The sequence below is a fragment of the Lynx canadensis genome, chromosome A1 (assembly GCF_007474595.2).
Source record: "Lynx canadensis isolate LIC74 chromosome A1, mLynCan4.pri.v2, whole genome shotgun sequence".
NCBI classification, from domain to species: Eukaryota; Metazoa; Chordata; class Mammalia; order Carnivora; family Felidae; genus Lynx; species Lynx canadensis.
Window position 1 is genome coordinate 151,359,307 of NC_044303.2, and position 14,175 is coordinate 151,373,481.

The 14,175-nt window shown below is 37.4% G+C and overlaps 1 pseudogene; it reads right to left on the reverse strand.

Moving 5' to 3' along the window:
* Positions 1-2,316: 2,316 nt before the first annotated feature.
* On the reverse strand, positions 2,317-4,237 carry LOC115518943 (annotated as a pseudogene).
* Between the last annotated feature and the right edge of the window lie 9,938 nt (positions 4,238-14,175).

Here is a 14,175-nt window from a genome sequence, read left to right on the forward strand (position 1 = left end):
GTCCTTTCCTCCCCTTGTCTCCTAGAAAAATGATGTCCAGTGCTCAGGACTCTACTCTTCTTCATTGTCTCTGGGATGTCTCTCCACTCCTCTAGCCGCAGGCAAGGCGTTTGATACACTCCTCTGTGCTGCTCACACCCCATGTTTATTGTTATTTTATTCTAGTTTTTTGAGTACTTGTCAGTCTTCTCTATCAGTCTATAAATTTCTTAATGTTTGGGCTTTACCTTAATTATATCTGTATATCCACAGTGCCTAAAATCTCCCATGGCTCAGCAGGTATTTATTAAATATTTGTTGAATGGCTGGATAAGTGAAATAACATTTGAAAACTCCAGCCATCTGCAGAAATTATTATAAAAAGCAGAAATAGCTCCTCGTTCAAAAGGAGCAGGTTTACACTCTGATTTACTTTACCTGGAGGCTGCTTAATTTCTGAGCAATTGTTTAGAGAGCCTCTGATCTGGCATCAGCATTCCTACCCAGGCTGTCTTATTTCTATCATGTGCCTCAAACTCCATTTCAGTATTTTCCTGTCCTCTCTCACCCTGGTTAGGAATCAGTCTGTCTAGGTTAGAACTTTCGCTCCACTATTTCCTAGCCAGACTATGAGAAAACCTCTTCAGTTTCTTTCCCAAGAGGAAAGGTACCTTGGTGTGAGTGGGTGCCACCTAAGAGGGAGAAGGAAGAAGGTCATTTAGAATTCCTGAGAAGATGTACCAGATTTGTGTCCAATATACTGATTCTCTAGGCTCCAATGTAAAGCCTGGACTGGTGCTCTCTGCAGCAAAACTCATGATCAGTAGGTTATTCTCTAGTATTCTTTAGTCTTCTACTCTAGCTGAATGAATTATGTGCTTGTTAAGAAACAGTTGTGTTGATTCCTAATATTTTCTACCATTAATACTTGTTATTAAAGTTAAGCAATTTCATTAAATACCACATATACTGATGAACAAGAGTGTGAAAATGACAGATATTCATATGAAAACTAAGGAGAGTGTTTTAGAAAGACTTGATAAAGGTAAGTCTCTGTAAAAAGTGCCATCAAAGTAGGCTTATATTTTTAAGTGTCTGTTTTTTTTTTTAATTGAAGTATAGTTGACATACAATGTTATATTAGTTTCAGGTGTAAAACACAGTAATTTGACAATTCTATACATTACATAATTCTCACAATAATAGGTGTAGTTACCATCTGTCACCACACAATGTTATTACAATATTATTACCTATGTTTTCTATGCTGTATTTTCATCCTCATGACTTATTTATTTTATAACTGGAAGTTTGTACCTCATAATCCCCTTTACCTAAACCCTAAAGGAGAGAGACAAGTGCAAAATGTTTGCAAGGGGTCAATGTAAAAAGCCAGGAGAGTATTCACTCAGAATACATCTCCCTGGTCCTTACCTCTTTGTTCCAGGGAAAATCACATACAAAGTATGATCTACGTGGTAATGAGCGAAAGACAGCATGGAACTCAGGTTGACAAATTCATATTCAAAGGAAAGCTGTTGGTTAACAACAACAAAAATATTTATTATTTTATACACACCTACTTATTATAAACTAAAACTAATTAGAATTACATATGCAGTATGTTTAAGATTCTTTGTTTTAACCACCTTTTTTGATTTACCAACTATAATCAGAGGGTCTTGATTATGCTGTAGTAACAAAGAACTCTCAGGTCTCCGTGAAAAATGGAACAAACTTTATTTCTTGCTCACCCTAAGTCTGCAGGTCCTGGAAACCTGTCTTCCATGGATGACTGTCTGAAGCATTTACTCTATGAAACATGCACCCTCCTAGGTCAACACAAAAAAAAAGGAAGAGAAAACATAAAGAGTAATGAACAGGCTCTTTAATCCCACCTACAAGTGGTACACTTCTCTTCTGCACATTAGCCAAAGCAAGACGCATGACTGCACCTAACTTCAAGGAGGTAGAAAAACATAATGATTTCATGTGCCAGAAGGGGACGAGAGTTGGAAAGACTGTGGAGTAGCAGTGATGTCCACCACACCTACCTGCTATTGTACCTAGCATATAAAATAGGAGTGCTTCTGCTTGATTAAGTGAAGGATTTTGAGACAAAGAGATCAGTTTTTCTTTAAATAATTAAAATAAATATTTAAAATTGATAGCTTAGTGATTATATTTTCAAGGCTATACTTTATTTCTGAGAACTCATAACCAATTAAAGTAATTCTAGAGAAGACTTTTAAATAATACTTAAGTCATGAGCCCCCAAAGTTTCATTCAGTCCACATAATTTATTCTTTCATCAAAATGTAAAATATATTCCCCTAATCATGCATTCGAGTTTTTTATCTAAAAAGTAAAGAATATTAATACATTAGAAACCTCATACCAAAAAAATCCATATATTATCAGTTGACTGCAAATATGGTGTAATCTTTAAAAGACCTAAGACACAGAAAATTCAATTTAAAAATATTTTGAATTTCAAAATGATTACAAAATCACCCAATAATAATCCTTAACATTTTTTCTTTTCTTCTTCTTCCTGGGCTTCTCCCTCTCCTCCTTTTTTTAAATTCCATTTTTGTTTCATATTTATAGCTATATTTTCAATGTCAACTTTTGGGGCAGATGCATTTAGTAGATACTGTATTTTGTTTTTTCATTTTAAAATACAACATATCAATGAAATACATCTACTTTTTTAAAGTTTTAATTTTAATTCAAGTATACTTAATATACAGTGTTATATTAGTTTCAGGTGTACATTATAGTAATTCAACAATTCTATACATTACTCAGGGCTCATCATGATAAGTATATTCTTTCCCCCCCCCCCAAATCAATACAGCTTTCATTGCATCTTTTATTTTTTTATTTTTTTTAACGTTTATTTTTGAGACAGAGAGAGACAGAGCATGAACGGGGGAGGGTCAGAGAGAGGGAGACACAGAATCTGAAACAGGCTCCAGGCTCTGAGCTGTCAGCACAGAGCCCGATGCAGGGCTCCAACTCACTGACCGTGAGATCATGACCTGAGCTGAAGTCGGCCACTTAACCGACTGAGCCACCCAGGCGCCCCTCATTGCATCTTTTAAATATCACTAAGTCTTGGGGCAGCTGGGTGGCTCAGTTAAGCGTCTCTCAGTTTTGGCTCAAGTCATGATCTCACGGTTTTGTGAGCTCGAATCCCGCATGTGGCCCTGCACTAGCAGCATGGAGCCTGCTTGGGATCCTCTCTTACCCTCTCTCTCTGCTCCTCCCCCACTTGCACAGTCTCTGTCTCTCTCAAAATAAATAAGTAAACTTAAAAAAAATGTATCACAAGGCAATCAAAAAGAATGATATCTTGCTATTTGCAACTATGTGGATGGAACTGGAGGGTATTATGCTAAGTGAAATTAGTCAGAGAAAGACACAAATCATATGACTTCACTCACATGAAGACTTTAAGAGACAAAACAGATGAACATAAGGGAAGGGAAACAAAAATAATATAAAACAGGGAGGGGGACAAAACAGAAGAGACTCAGAAATACGGAGAACAAACTGAGGGTTGCTGGAGGGGTTGTGGGAGGGGGAATGGGCTAAATGGTTAAGGGGCATTAAGGAATCTACTCCGGAAATCATTGTTTCACTATATGCTAATTAATTTGTATGTAAATTTAAAAAAAATTAAAAATAAAATTAAAAAAAGAAAAAAAAACATAGATATCATCCCCAAATTTTCTGATATCCTTGTTTTTAACTGTTGTGACTTTGTGAATCGAAGCAGCTGAGTTTGATACAAGTTCAATGTCATTTCCTTCAAGAATTAACTCTTCTTTTTGGGCTTGAGATACTGAACGAGCAATACCTGGTTTCATCTGAACCCTGTGGATGTATTTTTCACCCAAGAAATTTCAAATTTCAATAAGAGAACCATTCTCCTGAATAACAGCATTGATGAGGGAAGTGACATACACAGACCTCATCTTGTAATGGAAACCTAGTGTAACACCCTTCATCATGTTCTGTGCATGACTATAGATAGTGCAAACAACAATAGCCAATTCTTTTCTATTTCCCCACCATTTGTCAACTTGGAGCCTTCTCTTTTTCTTTCCAAGAACACCGAGCTCTACAATGATGTGACGGAAGTCCCTTCACAGGGTTCCTCTAGGACCCTTTACAAAACAGTGGGTCCCTTAAGAGTGATGTCAGCATTTTCTGGAATGTCAATCGTTTGATTGATGAGAATGGTCTTCATTCTCTCAGATCTGCCAAAACAGTAAGTGTATTCTTAATCTCCTTCACCTATTTCACCCATCCTTCCACCCGCCTCGTTCTTGTAACCATCAGTTTGTTCTCTGCAGTTGAGTTTGTTTCTTGATTTATCTCTCTCTCTCTTTTTCCCTTTGATCTTTTGTTTGGCTTCTTATATTCCATGTATTGAGTGAAATCATATTTGTCTTTCCCTGACATTTCACTCAGCATTATACTCACTAACTCCATGCATGTGGTTGCAAACAGCAAGATTTCATTTTTTTATGGCTGAATAATATTCCATTGTGTGTGTATCTATATATCTATCTATATCTATATCTATGTCTATATCTATATCTATATCTTCTTTATCCATTCATCTGTCGATGGACATTGGGTTGCTTCCATAATTTGGCTATTTTAAATAATGCTGCAATGAACATATGCAATGAACATAAGGGTGCATGTATCCTTTAGAATCAGTGCTTTTGTATTCTTTGGGTAAATACCCAGAGTGGGATTATTGGACTGTAGAGTAGTTCTATTTTTAATTTTTTGAGGAACCTCCATACTGTTTTTCCACAGTGGCTGCACCAGTTTGCGTTCCAACTAACAGTGCATGAGGGTTCCTTTTTCTTCACATCCTTGCCAGTACTTGTTACTTGTGTTTTTTTTATTTTAGCTATTCTGACAGGTGTGAGATGATATCTCATTGTGGTTTTGATGTGCATTTTCCTGATGATGAGTGCTGTTGAGATCTTTTCATGTGTCTGTTGGCCATCTGGATGGCTTCTTTGGAGAAGTATCTGTTCATGTCTTCTGCTGATTTTTTAATTGGATTATTTTTTGGGTGTTGAGTTTTGTAAGTTCTTTATAAATTTTTGATATTAACCCTTTATCAGATATATCATTTGCAAATATCTTCTCCCATTCAGTAGGTTGTCTTTTAGTTTTGTTGTCTTTTGTTGACTGTTTCCTTTGCTGTACAGAAGCTTTTTATTTTGATGTAGTCCCAATAATTTACTTTTGCTTTCATTTCCCTTGCTTCAGGAGACATATCTAGAAAAATGTTGCTATGGCTGATATCCGAGAAATTACTGCCTATGCTCTCTTCTAGGATTTTTATGGTTCCACATCTTACATTTAGGTCTTTAATCCATTTTGACCATTATTTGTGTATGGTGAAATAAAGTGGTCCAGTTTCATTCTTCTGCATGTAGCTGTCCAGTTTTCTTAACACCATTTGTTGAAGAGACTGCTTTTTTCATTGCATATTCTTGCTTCTTTTGTTGAAGATTAATTTATCTGATAATTGTGGTTTGTTTCCAGTTTTCCTTTTTTTTTATAATTTTTTTTAATGTTTATTTATTTTTGAGACAGAGAGAGGCAGAGCATGAATGGGGGAGGGTCAGAGAGAGGGAGACACAGAATCTGAAACAGGCTCGAGGCTCTGAGCTGTCAGCACAGAGCCCAACGTGGGGCTCAAACTCACGGACTGTGAGATCATGACCTGAGCCAAAGTCGGCCGCTTAAGCAGCGAGGCCACCCAGGCACCCCTGTTTCTGGTTTTTCTATCCTGTTTTATTGATCCATGTGTCTATTTTTGTGCCAGTACCATACTGTTTTGATTACTACAGCCTTGTAGTATAACTTGAAATCTCGAATTGTGATGCTCCAACTTTATTTTTCTTAAAAAAAATTTTTTTAATGTTTTATTTATTTTTGAGACAGAGAGAGACAGAGCATGAGCAGGGGAGAGGCAGAGAGAGAACGAGACACAGAATCCGAAGCGGGCTCCAGGCTGTGAGCTGTCAGCACAGAGCCCGATGCGGGGCTCAAACCCACAAACCACGAGATCATGACCTGAGCAGAAGTTGGACGCTTAACTGACAGAGCCACCCAGGCGCCCCCAACTTTATTTTTCGTTATCAAGATTGTTTTGACTCTTCAGGGTTTTTTGTCATTCCATACAAATTTTAGGATTTTTTTTTTTTTTTAGTTCTAGGAAAAATGATGCTGGTATTTTGATAGGAATTGCATTAAATCTGTAGGTTGCTTTGAGTAATACTACCATTTTAACAATATTTGTTAAATATTTTAACAATATTTGTTCTTCCAACCCATGGGCATGGAATATCTTTCTATGTGTTTGTGTCATCTTCAATTTCTTTCATCAAGGTGTTTTATTATTTTCTGTGCAATTGTAAATGGGATTGCTTTCTTAATTTCTTTTTTTTTTTTTGCATCATAGTAGTGAATAGAAATGCAACAGATTTCTGTACACTAATTTTGTATCCTGGACTTTATTAAATTCATTTATCAGTTCTAGTAGTTTTTGGTGAAATCTTTAGGGTTCTCAATATATCATATCATGTCATCTGAAAGTTGTGAAAGTTTTACTTCTTCCTTACTAACTTGGATGCCTTTTATTCCTTTTTTCATTCTGATTGCTGTGGCTAGGACTTCCAGTACTATGTTGAATAAAAGTGGTGAGAGAGGACACTCTTGTTCCTGATCTTAGGGGGAAAGCTCTGTTTTTCACCACTGAGTATGATATTAGCTGTGGGTTTTTCATATACGGCCTTTATTATGTTGAAGTATGTTCCCTTTAAACCCACTTTGTTGAGGGTTTTTATCATGAATGGATGTTGTATTTTGTCAAATAATTTTTCTGCATCTATAGAAATGATCACATGCCTTTCTCTTATTGATGTGATGTATTACATTCATTGATTTCCAAATATTGAGACATACTTGCATCCCAAGAATAAATCCCACTTGACCATGGTAAATGATTTTTTAAATTTTGAGAGAGAGAGAGAGCAAACATGAGCAGGAGAGAGGGGAAGAGGGAGGAAGGGAGAGAATCTTAAGCAGGCTCCACACTCAGCATGGAGCCCAAAGGAGGTCTGATCCCATAACCCTGGGATCATGACCTGAAATGAAATCATGAGTCAGATGCTTAACTGACTGAGTCATCCAGGTATCCCTAATCGTGGCGAATAATTTTTTAAATGTATTGTTGGGTTTGGTTTGCTAGTATTTTATTGAGGATTTTTGTATCTATGTTCATCAGAGATATTGTTCTGTAGTTCTCTTTTTTTCTTTATCTGGTTTTGATATCAGGGTAATGCAGGCCTTGTAGAATGAATTTCCAAATTTTTCTTCCTTTTCTATTTTTTGGAATAGTTTGAGAATAGGTACTAACTTATCTTTAAATTTTTGGTAGAATTCACCCGTGAAGCATCTGATCCTGGACTTTGGTTTGTTGGGAGTTTGGGGATTATTGATCCAATTTCATTGGTGGTCACTGGTCTGTTCAAATTTTTCTATTTCTTCCTGATTCAAATTTGGGAGGTTGTATGTTTTTAGGAATTTATCCATTTCTTCTAGATTGTCCAATTTTCTGGCATGTAATTTTCAAAATATTCTCTTATAATCCTTTGTGTTTCTGTGGTGTCAGTTGTTATTTCTCCTCTTTCTGGTTTTGTTTGAGTCCTCGCTCTCTTTTTTTTTTTGAGTCTGGCTAAAGGTTTATCAATTTTGTTGATCTTTTCAAACAACCAACTCCTCGTTTCATTAATCTGTTCTATTGGTTTTTTAGGGGTGTTAAATTCTCCTATTATTTATTACTATTGATTACTTCCTTTATGTTTGTCATTAACTGCTTTAAGTATTTGGATGCTCCCATCATGGCTGCATAAATATTTACAATTGTTATTGTTGGATTGTTCCCTTTATGACTATATAGTGTCCTTCTTTGTCTCTTGCTACAGTCTTTGTTTTAAAGTCTATTTTGGGGGCGCCTGGGTGGCTCAGTCGGTTAAGCGTCCGACTTCAGCTCAGGTCATGATCTCGCGGCCCATGAGTTCGAGCCCTGCGTCAGGCTCTGTGCTGACAGCTCAGAGCCTGGAGCCTGTTTCAGATTCTGTGTCTCCCTCTCTCTCTGGCCCTCCCCCGTTCATGCTCTGTCTCTCTGTCTCAAAAATAAATAAACGTTAAAAAAATTTTTAAGTCTATTTTGTCCAATATAAGTTTTGCTACTCTGGCTTTTTTTTTTTCACATCCATTTGCATGATAAATGCTTCTCCACTCCTTCACTTTCAATCTGCATATGTCTTTAGGTGTGACATAAGTCTCTTGTAGGCAGCAAATAGATGGGTCTTGTTTTCTATCCATTCTATCACCCTATGTCTTTTGATTGGAGAGTTTGGTCCATTTACCTTCAAAGTAATCATTGATAGGTATGCATTTATTGTCATTTTGTTACTTGTTTTATGGTTGTTTTTGTAGTTTTCCTCCATTCCTTTCTTCTTTTGCTCTCTTCTCTCAAGATTAGTTGACTTTCTTTAGTTACATACATGGATTTCTTTCTCTTTAATTTTGCATATCTATTACTGGTTTTTGATTTCTGGTGACTATTCAGTTTGCATATAACATCTTCTGCATATAGCAGTCTATATTAAGTTGATGGTTGCTTAAGATTGAACCCATTCTTTATTCCTCTCCTCTCCATGTTTTAGGAATATGGTACCATACTTTATATCCTTTTATTTTGTGAATCTGATTTTTACAGATGTACTTGTTTTTACTGATTTTGTGCTTCCTACTTTCCTTACTCTTGCTTATGGTCTTTCCTTTCCACTCAAAGAATCCCCTTTAACTTTTCTTGTAAGGCTGATTTAGTGGTCATGAATTCCTTTAACTTATGTTTGTCTGGAAACTCATTATCCGTCCTTCTATTCTGAATGATAGCCTTGTTGGATAGAGTATTGGCTGCAGATTTTTTCCTTTCAGCATTTTGAATATATCATGCCACTCTCCTCTGGCCTGCAAAGTTTCTGCTAAAAAATCTGCTGATTCCCTTGTATGTAATTTCTTTCTTTTCTCTTGCTGTTGTAAAATTCCTCTCTTATCACCACTTTTTCCCATCTTAATTACTGTGTTTTAGTGTGGGCCTCTTTGGGTTGATTTTATAGGAGGATCTCTGTGCTTCCTGATCTGGATTTCTGATTCTTTCTCCAGATTAGGGAAGATTTTAGCTAGTATTTCTTCAAATAAGTTTTCTGGCCCCTTTTCTCTCTCCTTTTCTTCTGAGATCCCTCTAATGAGAATATTATGCTTCATGGTGGCATTGAGTTCCCTAAGTCTATTCTCATTTTTTTTTTATCGTCCTTATGATTTTCTTTTTTTTTCTATTTATTTATTTATTTATTTATTTATTTTTATATATATATGAAATTTATTGACAAATTGGTTTCCTAAAATTTTTTTTTTTCAACGTTTATTTATTTTTGGGACAGAGAGAGACAGAGCATGAACGGGGGAGGGGCAGAGAGAGAGGGAGACACAGAATCGGAAACAGGCTCCAGGCTCCGAGGACAAATTGGTTTCCATACAACACCCAGTGCTCATCCCAAAAGGTGCCCTCCTCAATACCCATCACCCACCCTCCCCTCCCTCCCACCCCCCATCAACCCTCAGTTTGTTCTCAGTTTTTAACAGTCTCTTATGCTTTGGCTCTCTCCCACTCTAACCTCTTTTTTTTTTTTTTTTTCCTTCCCCTCCCCCATGGGTTCCTGTTAAGTTTCTCAGGATCCACCTAAGAGTGAAACCATATGGTATCTGTCTTTCTCTGTATGGCTTATTTCACTTAGCATAACACTCTCCAGTTCCATCCACGTTGCTACAAAAGGCCCTATTTCATTTTTTCTCATTGCCACGTAGTATTCCATTGTGTATATAAACCACAATTTCTTTATCCATTCATCAGTTGATGGACATTTAGGCTCTTTCCATAATTTGGCTATTGTTGAGAGTGCCGCTATGAACATTGGGGTACAAGTGCCCCTATGCATCAGTACTCCTGTATCCCTTGGATAAATTCCTAGCAGTGCTATTGCTGGGTCATAGGGTAGGTCCATTTTTAATTTTCTGAGGAACCTCCACACTGCTTTCCAGAGCGGCTGCACCAATTTGCATTCCCACCAACAGTGCAAGAGGGTTCCCATTTCTCCACATCCTCTCCAGCATCTATAGTCTCCTGATTTGTTCATTTTGGCCACTCTGACTGGCGTGAGGTGATACCTGAGTGTGGTTTTGATTTGTATTTCCCTGATAAGGAGCGACGCTGAACATCTTTTCATGTGCCTGTTGGCCATCTGGATGTCTTCTTTAGAGAAGTGTCTATTCATGTTTTCTGCCCATTTCTTCACTGGGTTATTTGTTTTTCGGGTGTGGAGTTTGGTGAGCTCTTTATAGATTTTAGATACTAGCCCTTTGTCCGATATGTCATTTGCAAATATCTTTTCCCATTCCGTTGGTTGCCTTTTAGTTTTGTTGGTTGTTTCCTTTGCTGTGCAGAAGCTTTTTATCTTCATAAGGTCCCAGTAATTCACTTTTGCTTTTAATTCCCTTGCCTTTGGGGATGTGTCGAGTAAGAGATTGCTACGGCTGAGGTCAGAGAGGTCTTTTCCTGCTTTCTCCTTAAGGTTTTGATGGTTTCCTGTCTCACATTTAGGTCCTTTATCCATTTTGAGTTTATTTTTGTAAATGGTGTGAGAAAGTGGTCTAGTTTCAACCTTCTGCATGTTGCTGTCCAGTTCTCCCAGCACCATTTGTTAAAGAGGCTGTCTTTTTTCCATTGGATGTTCTTTCCTGCTTTGTCAAAGATGAGTTGGCCATACGTTTGTGGGTCTAGTTCTGGGGTTTCTATTCTATTCCATTGGTCTGTGTGTCTGTTTTTGTGCCAATACCATGCTGTCTTGATGATTACAGCTTTGTAGTAGAGGCTGAAGTCTGGGATTGTGATGCCTCCTGCTTTGGTCTTCTTCTTCAAAATTCCTTTGGCTATTCGGGGCCTTTTGTGGTTCCATATGAATTTTAGGATTGCTTGTTCTAGTTTCGAGAAGAATGCTGGTGCAATTTTGATTGGGATTGCATTGAATGTGTAGATAGCTTTGGGTAGTATTGACATTTTGACAATATTTATTTTTCCAATCCATGAGCAGGGAATGTCTTTCCATTTCTTTAAATCTTTTTCAATTACCTTCATAAGTTTTCTATAGTTTTCAGCATACAGATCCTTTACATCTTTGGTTAGATTTATTCCTAGGTATTTTATGCTTCTTGGTGCAATTGTGAATGGGATCAGTTTCTTTATTTGTCTTTCTGTTGCTTCGTTGTTAGTGTATAAGAATGCAACTGATTTCTGTACATTGATTTTGTATCCTGCAACTTTGCTGAATTCATGTATCAGTTCTAGCAGACTTTTGGTGCAGTCTATCGGATTTTCCATGTATAATATCATGTCATCTGCAAAAAGCGAAAGCTTGACTTCATCTTTGCCAATTTTGATGCCTTTGATTTCCTTTTGTTGTCTGATTGCTGATGCTAGAACTTCCAGCACTATGTTAAACAACAGCGGTGAGAGTGGGCATCCCTGTCGTGTTCCTGATCTCAGGGAAAAAGCTCTCAGTTTTTCCCCGTTGAGGATGGTGTTAGCTGTGGGCTTTTCATAAATGGCTTTTATGATCTTTAAGTATGTTCCTTCTATCCCGACTTTCTCAAGGGTTTTTATTAAGAAAGGGTGCTGGATTTTGTCAAAGGCCTTTTCTGCATCGATTGACAGGATCATATGGTTCTTCTCTTTTTTTTTGTTAATGTGATGTATCACGTTGATTGATTTGCGAATGTTGAACCAGCCCTGCATCCCAGGAATGAATCCCACTTGATCATGGTGAATCATTCTTTTTATATGCTGTTGAATTCGATTTGCTAGTATCTTATTGAGAATTTTTGCATCCATATTCATCAGGGATATTGGCCTGTAGTTCTCTTTTTTTACTGGGTCTCTGTCTGGTTTAGGAATCAAAGTAATACTGGCTTCATAGAATGAGTCTGGAAGTTTTCCTTCCCTTTCTATTTCTTGGAATAGCTTGAGAAGGATAGGTATTATCTCTGCTTTAAACGTCTGGTAGAACTCCCCTGGGAAGCCATCTGGTCCTGGACTCTTATTTGTTGGGAGATTTTTGATAACCGATTCAATTTCTTCGCTGGTTATGGGTCTGTTCAAGGTTTCTATTTCCTCCTGATTGAGTTTTGGAAGAGTGTGGGTGTTCAGGAATGTGTCCATTTCTTCCAGGTTGTCCAGTTTGTTGGCATATAATTTTTCATAGTATTCCCTGATAATTGTTTGTATCTCTGAGGGATTGGTTGTAATAATTCCATTTTCATTCATGATTTTATCTACTTGGGTCATCTCCCTTTTCTTTTTGAGAAGCCTGGCTAGCGGTTTGTCAATTTTGTTTATTTTTTCAAAAAACCAACTCTTGGTTTCGTTGATCTGCTCTACAGTTTTTTTAGATTCTATATTGTTTATTTCTGCTCTGATCTTTATTATTTCTCTTCTTCTGCTGGGTTTAGGCTGCCTTTGCTGTTCTGCTTCTATTTCCTTTAGGTGTGCTGTTAGATTTTGTATTTGGGATTTTTCTTGTTTCTTGAGATAGGCCTGGATTGCAATGTATTTTCCTCTCAGGACTGCCTTCGCTGCGTCCCAAAGCGTTTGGATTGTTGTATTTTCATTTTCGTTTGTTTCCATATATTTTTGATTTCTTCTCTAATTGCCTGGTTGACCCACTCATTCGTTAGTAGGGTGTTCTTTAACCTCCATGCTTTTGGAGGCTTTCCAGACTTTTTCCTGTGGTTGATTTCAAGCTTCATAGCATTGTGGTCTGAAAGTATGCATGGTATAATTTCAATTCTTGTAAACTTATGAAGGGCTGTTTTGTGACCCAGTATATGATCTATCTTGGAGAATGTTCCATGTGCACTCGAGAAGAAAGTATATTCTGTTGCTTTGGGATGCAGAGTTCTAAATAGATCTGTCAAGTCCATCTGATCCAATGTCTCATTCAGGGCCCTTGTTTCTTTATTGACCGTGTGTCTAGATGATCTATCCATTTCTGTAAGTGGGGTGTTAAAGTCCCCAGCAATTACCACATTCTTATCAATAAGGTTGCTTCTGTTTATGAGTAATTGTTTTATATATTTGGGGGCTCCGGTATTCGGCGCATAGACATTTATAATTGTTAGCTCTTCCTGATGGATAGACCCTGTAACTATTATATAATGTCCTTCTTCATCTCTTGTTACAGCCTTTAATTTAAAGTCTAGTTTGTCTGATATAAGTATGGCTACTCCAGCTTTCTTTTGGCTTCCAGTAGCATGATAAATAGTTCTCCATCCCCTCACTCTCAATCTAAAGGTGTCCTCAGGTCTAAAATGAGTCTCTTGTAGACAGCAAATAGATGGGTCTTGTTTTTTTATCCATTCTTATACCCTATGTCTTTTGGTTGGCGCATTTAATCCATTTACATTCAGTGTTATTATAGAAAGATACGGGTTTAGAGTCATTGTGATGTCTGTATGTTTTATGCTTGTAGTGATGTCTCTGGTACTTTGTCTCACAGGGTCCCCCTTAGGATCTCTTGTAGGGCTGGTTTAGTGGTGACAAATTCCTTCAGTTTTTGTTTGTTTGGGAAGACCTTTATCTCTCCTTCTATTCTAAATGACAGACTTGCTGGATAAAGGATTCTCGGCTGCATATTTTTGCTGTCTAGCACCCTGAAAATCTCGTGCCAATTCTTTCTGGCCTGCCAAGTTTCAAAAGAGAGATCAGTCACGAGTCTTATAGGTCTTCCTTTATATGTGAGGGCACGTTTACCCCTTGCTGCTTTCAGAATTTTCTCTTTATCCTTGTATTTTGCCAGTTTCACTATGATATGTCGTGCAGAAGATCGATTCAAGTTACGTCTGAAGGGAGTTCTCTGTGCCTCTTGGATTTCAATGCCTTCTTCCTTCCCCAGTTCAGGGAAGTTCTCAGCTATTATTTCTTCAAGTACCCCTTCAGCACCTTTCCCTCTCTCTTCCTCCTCTGGGATA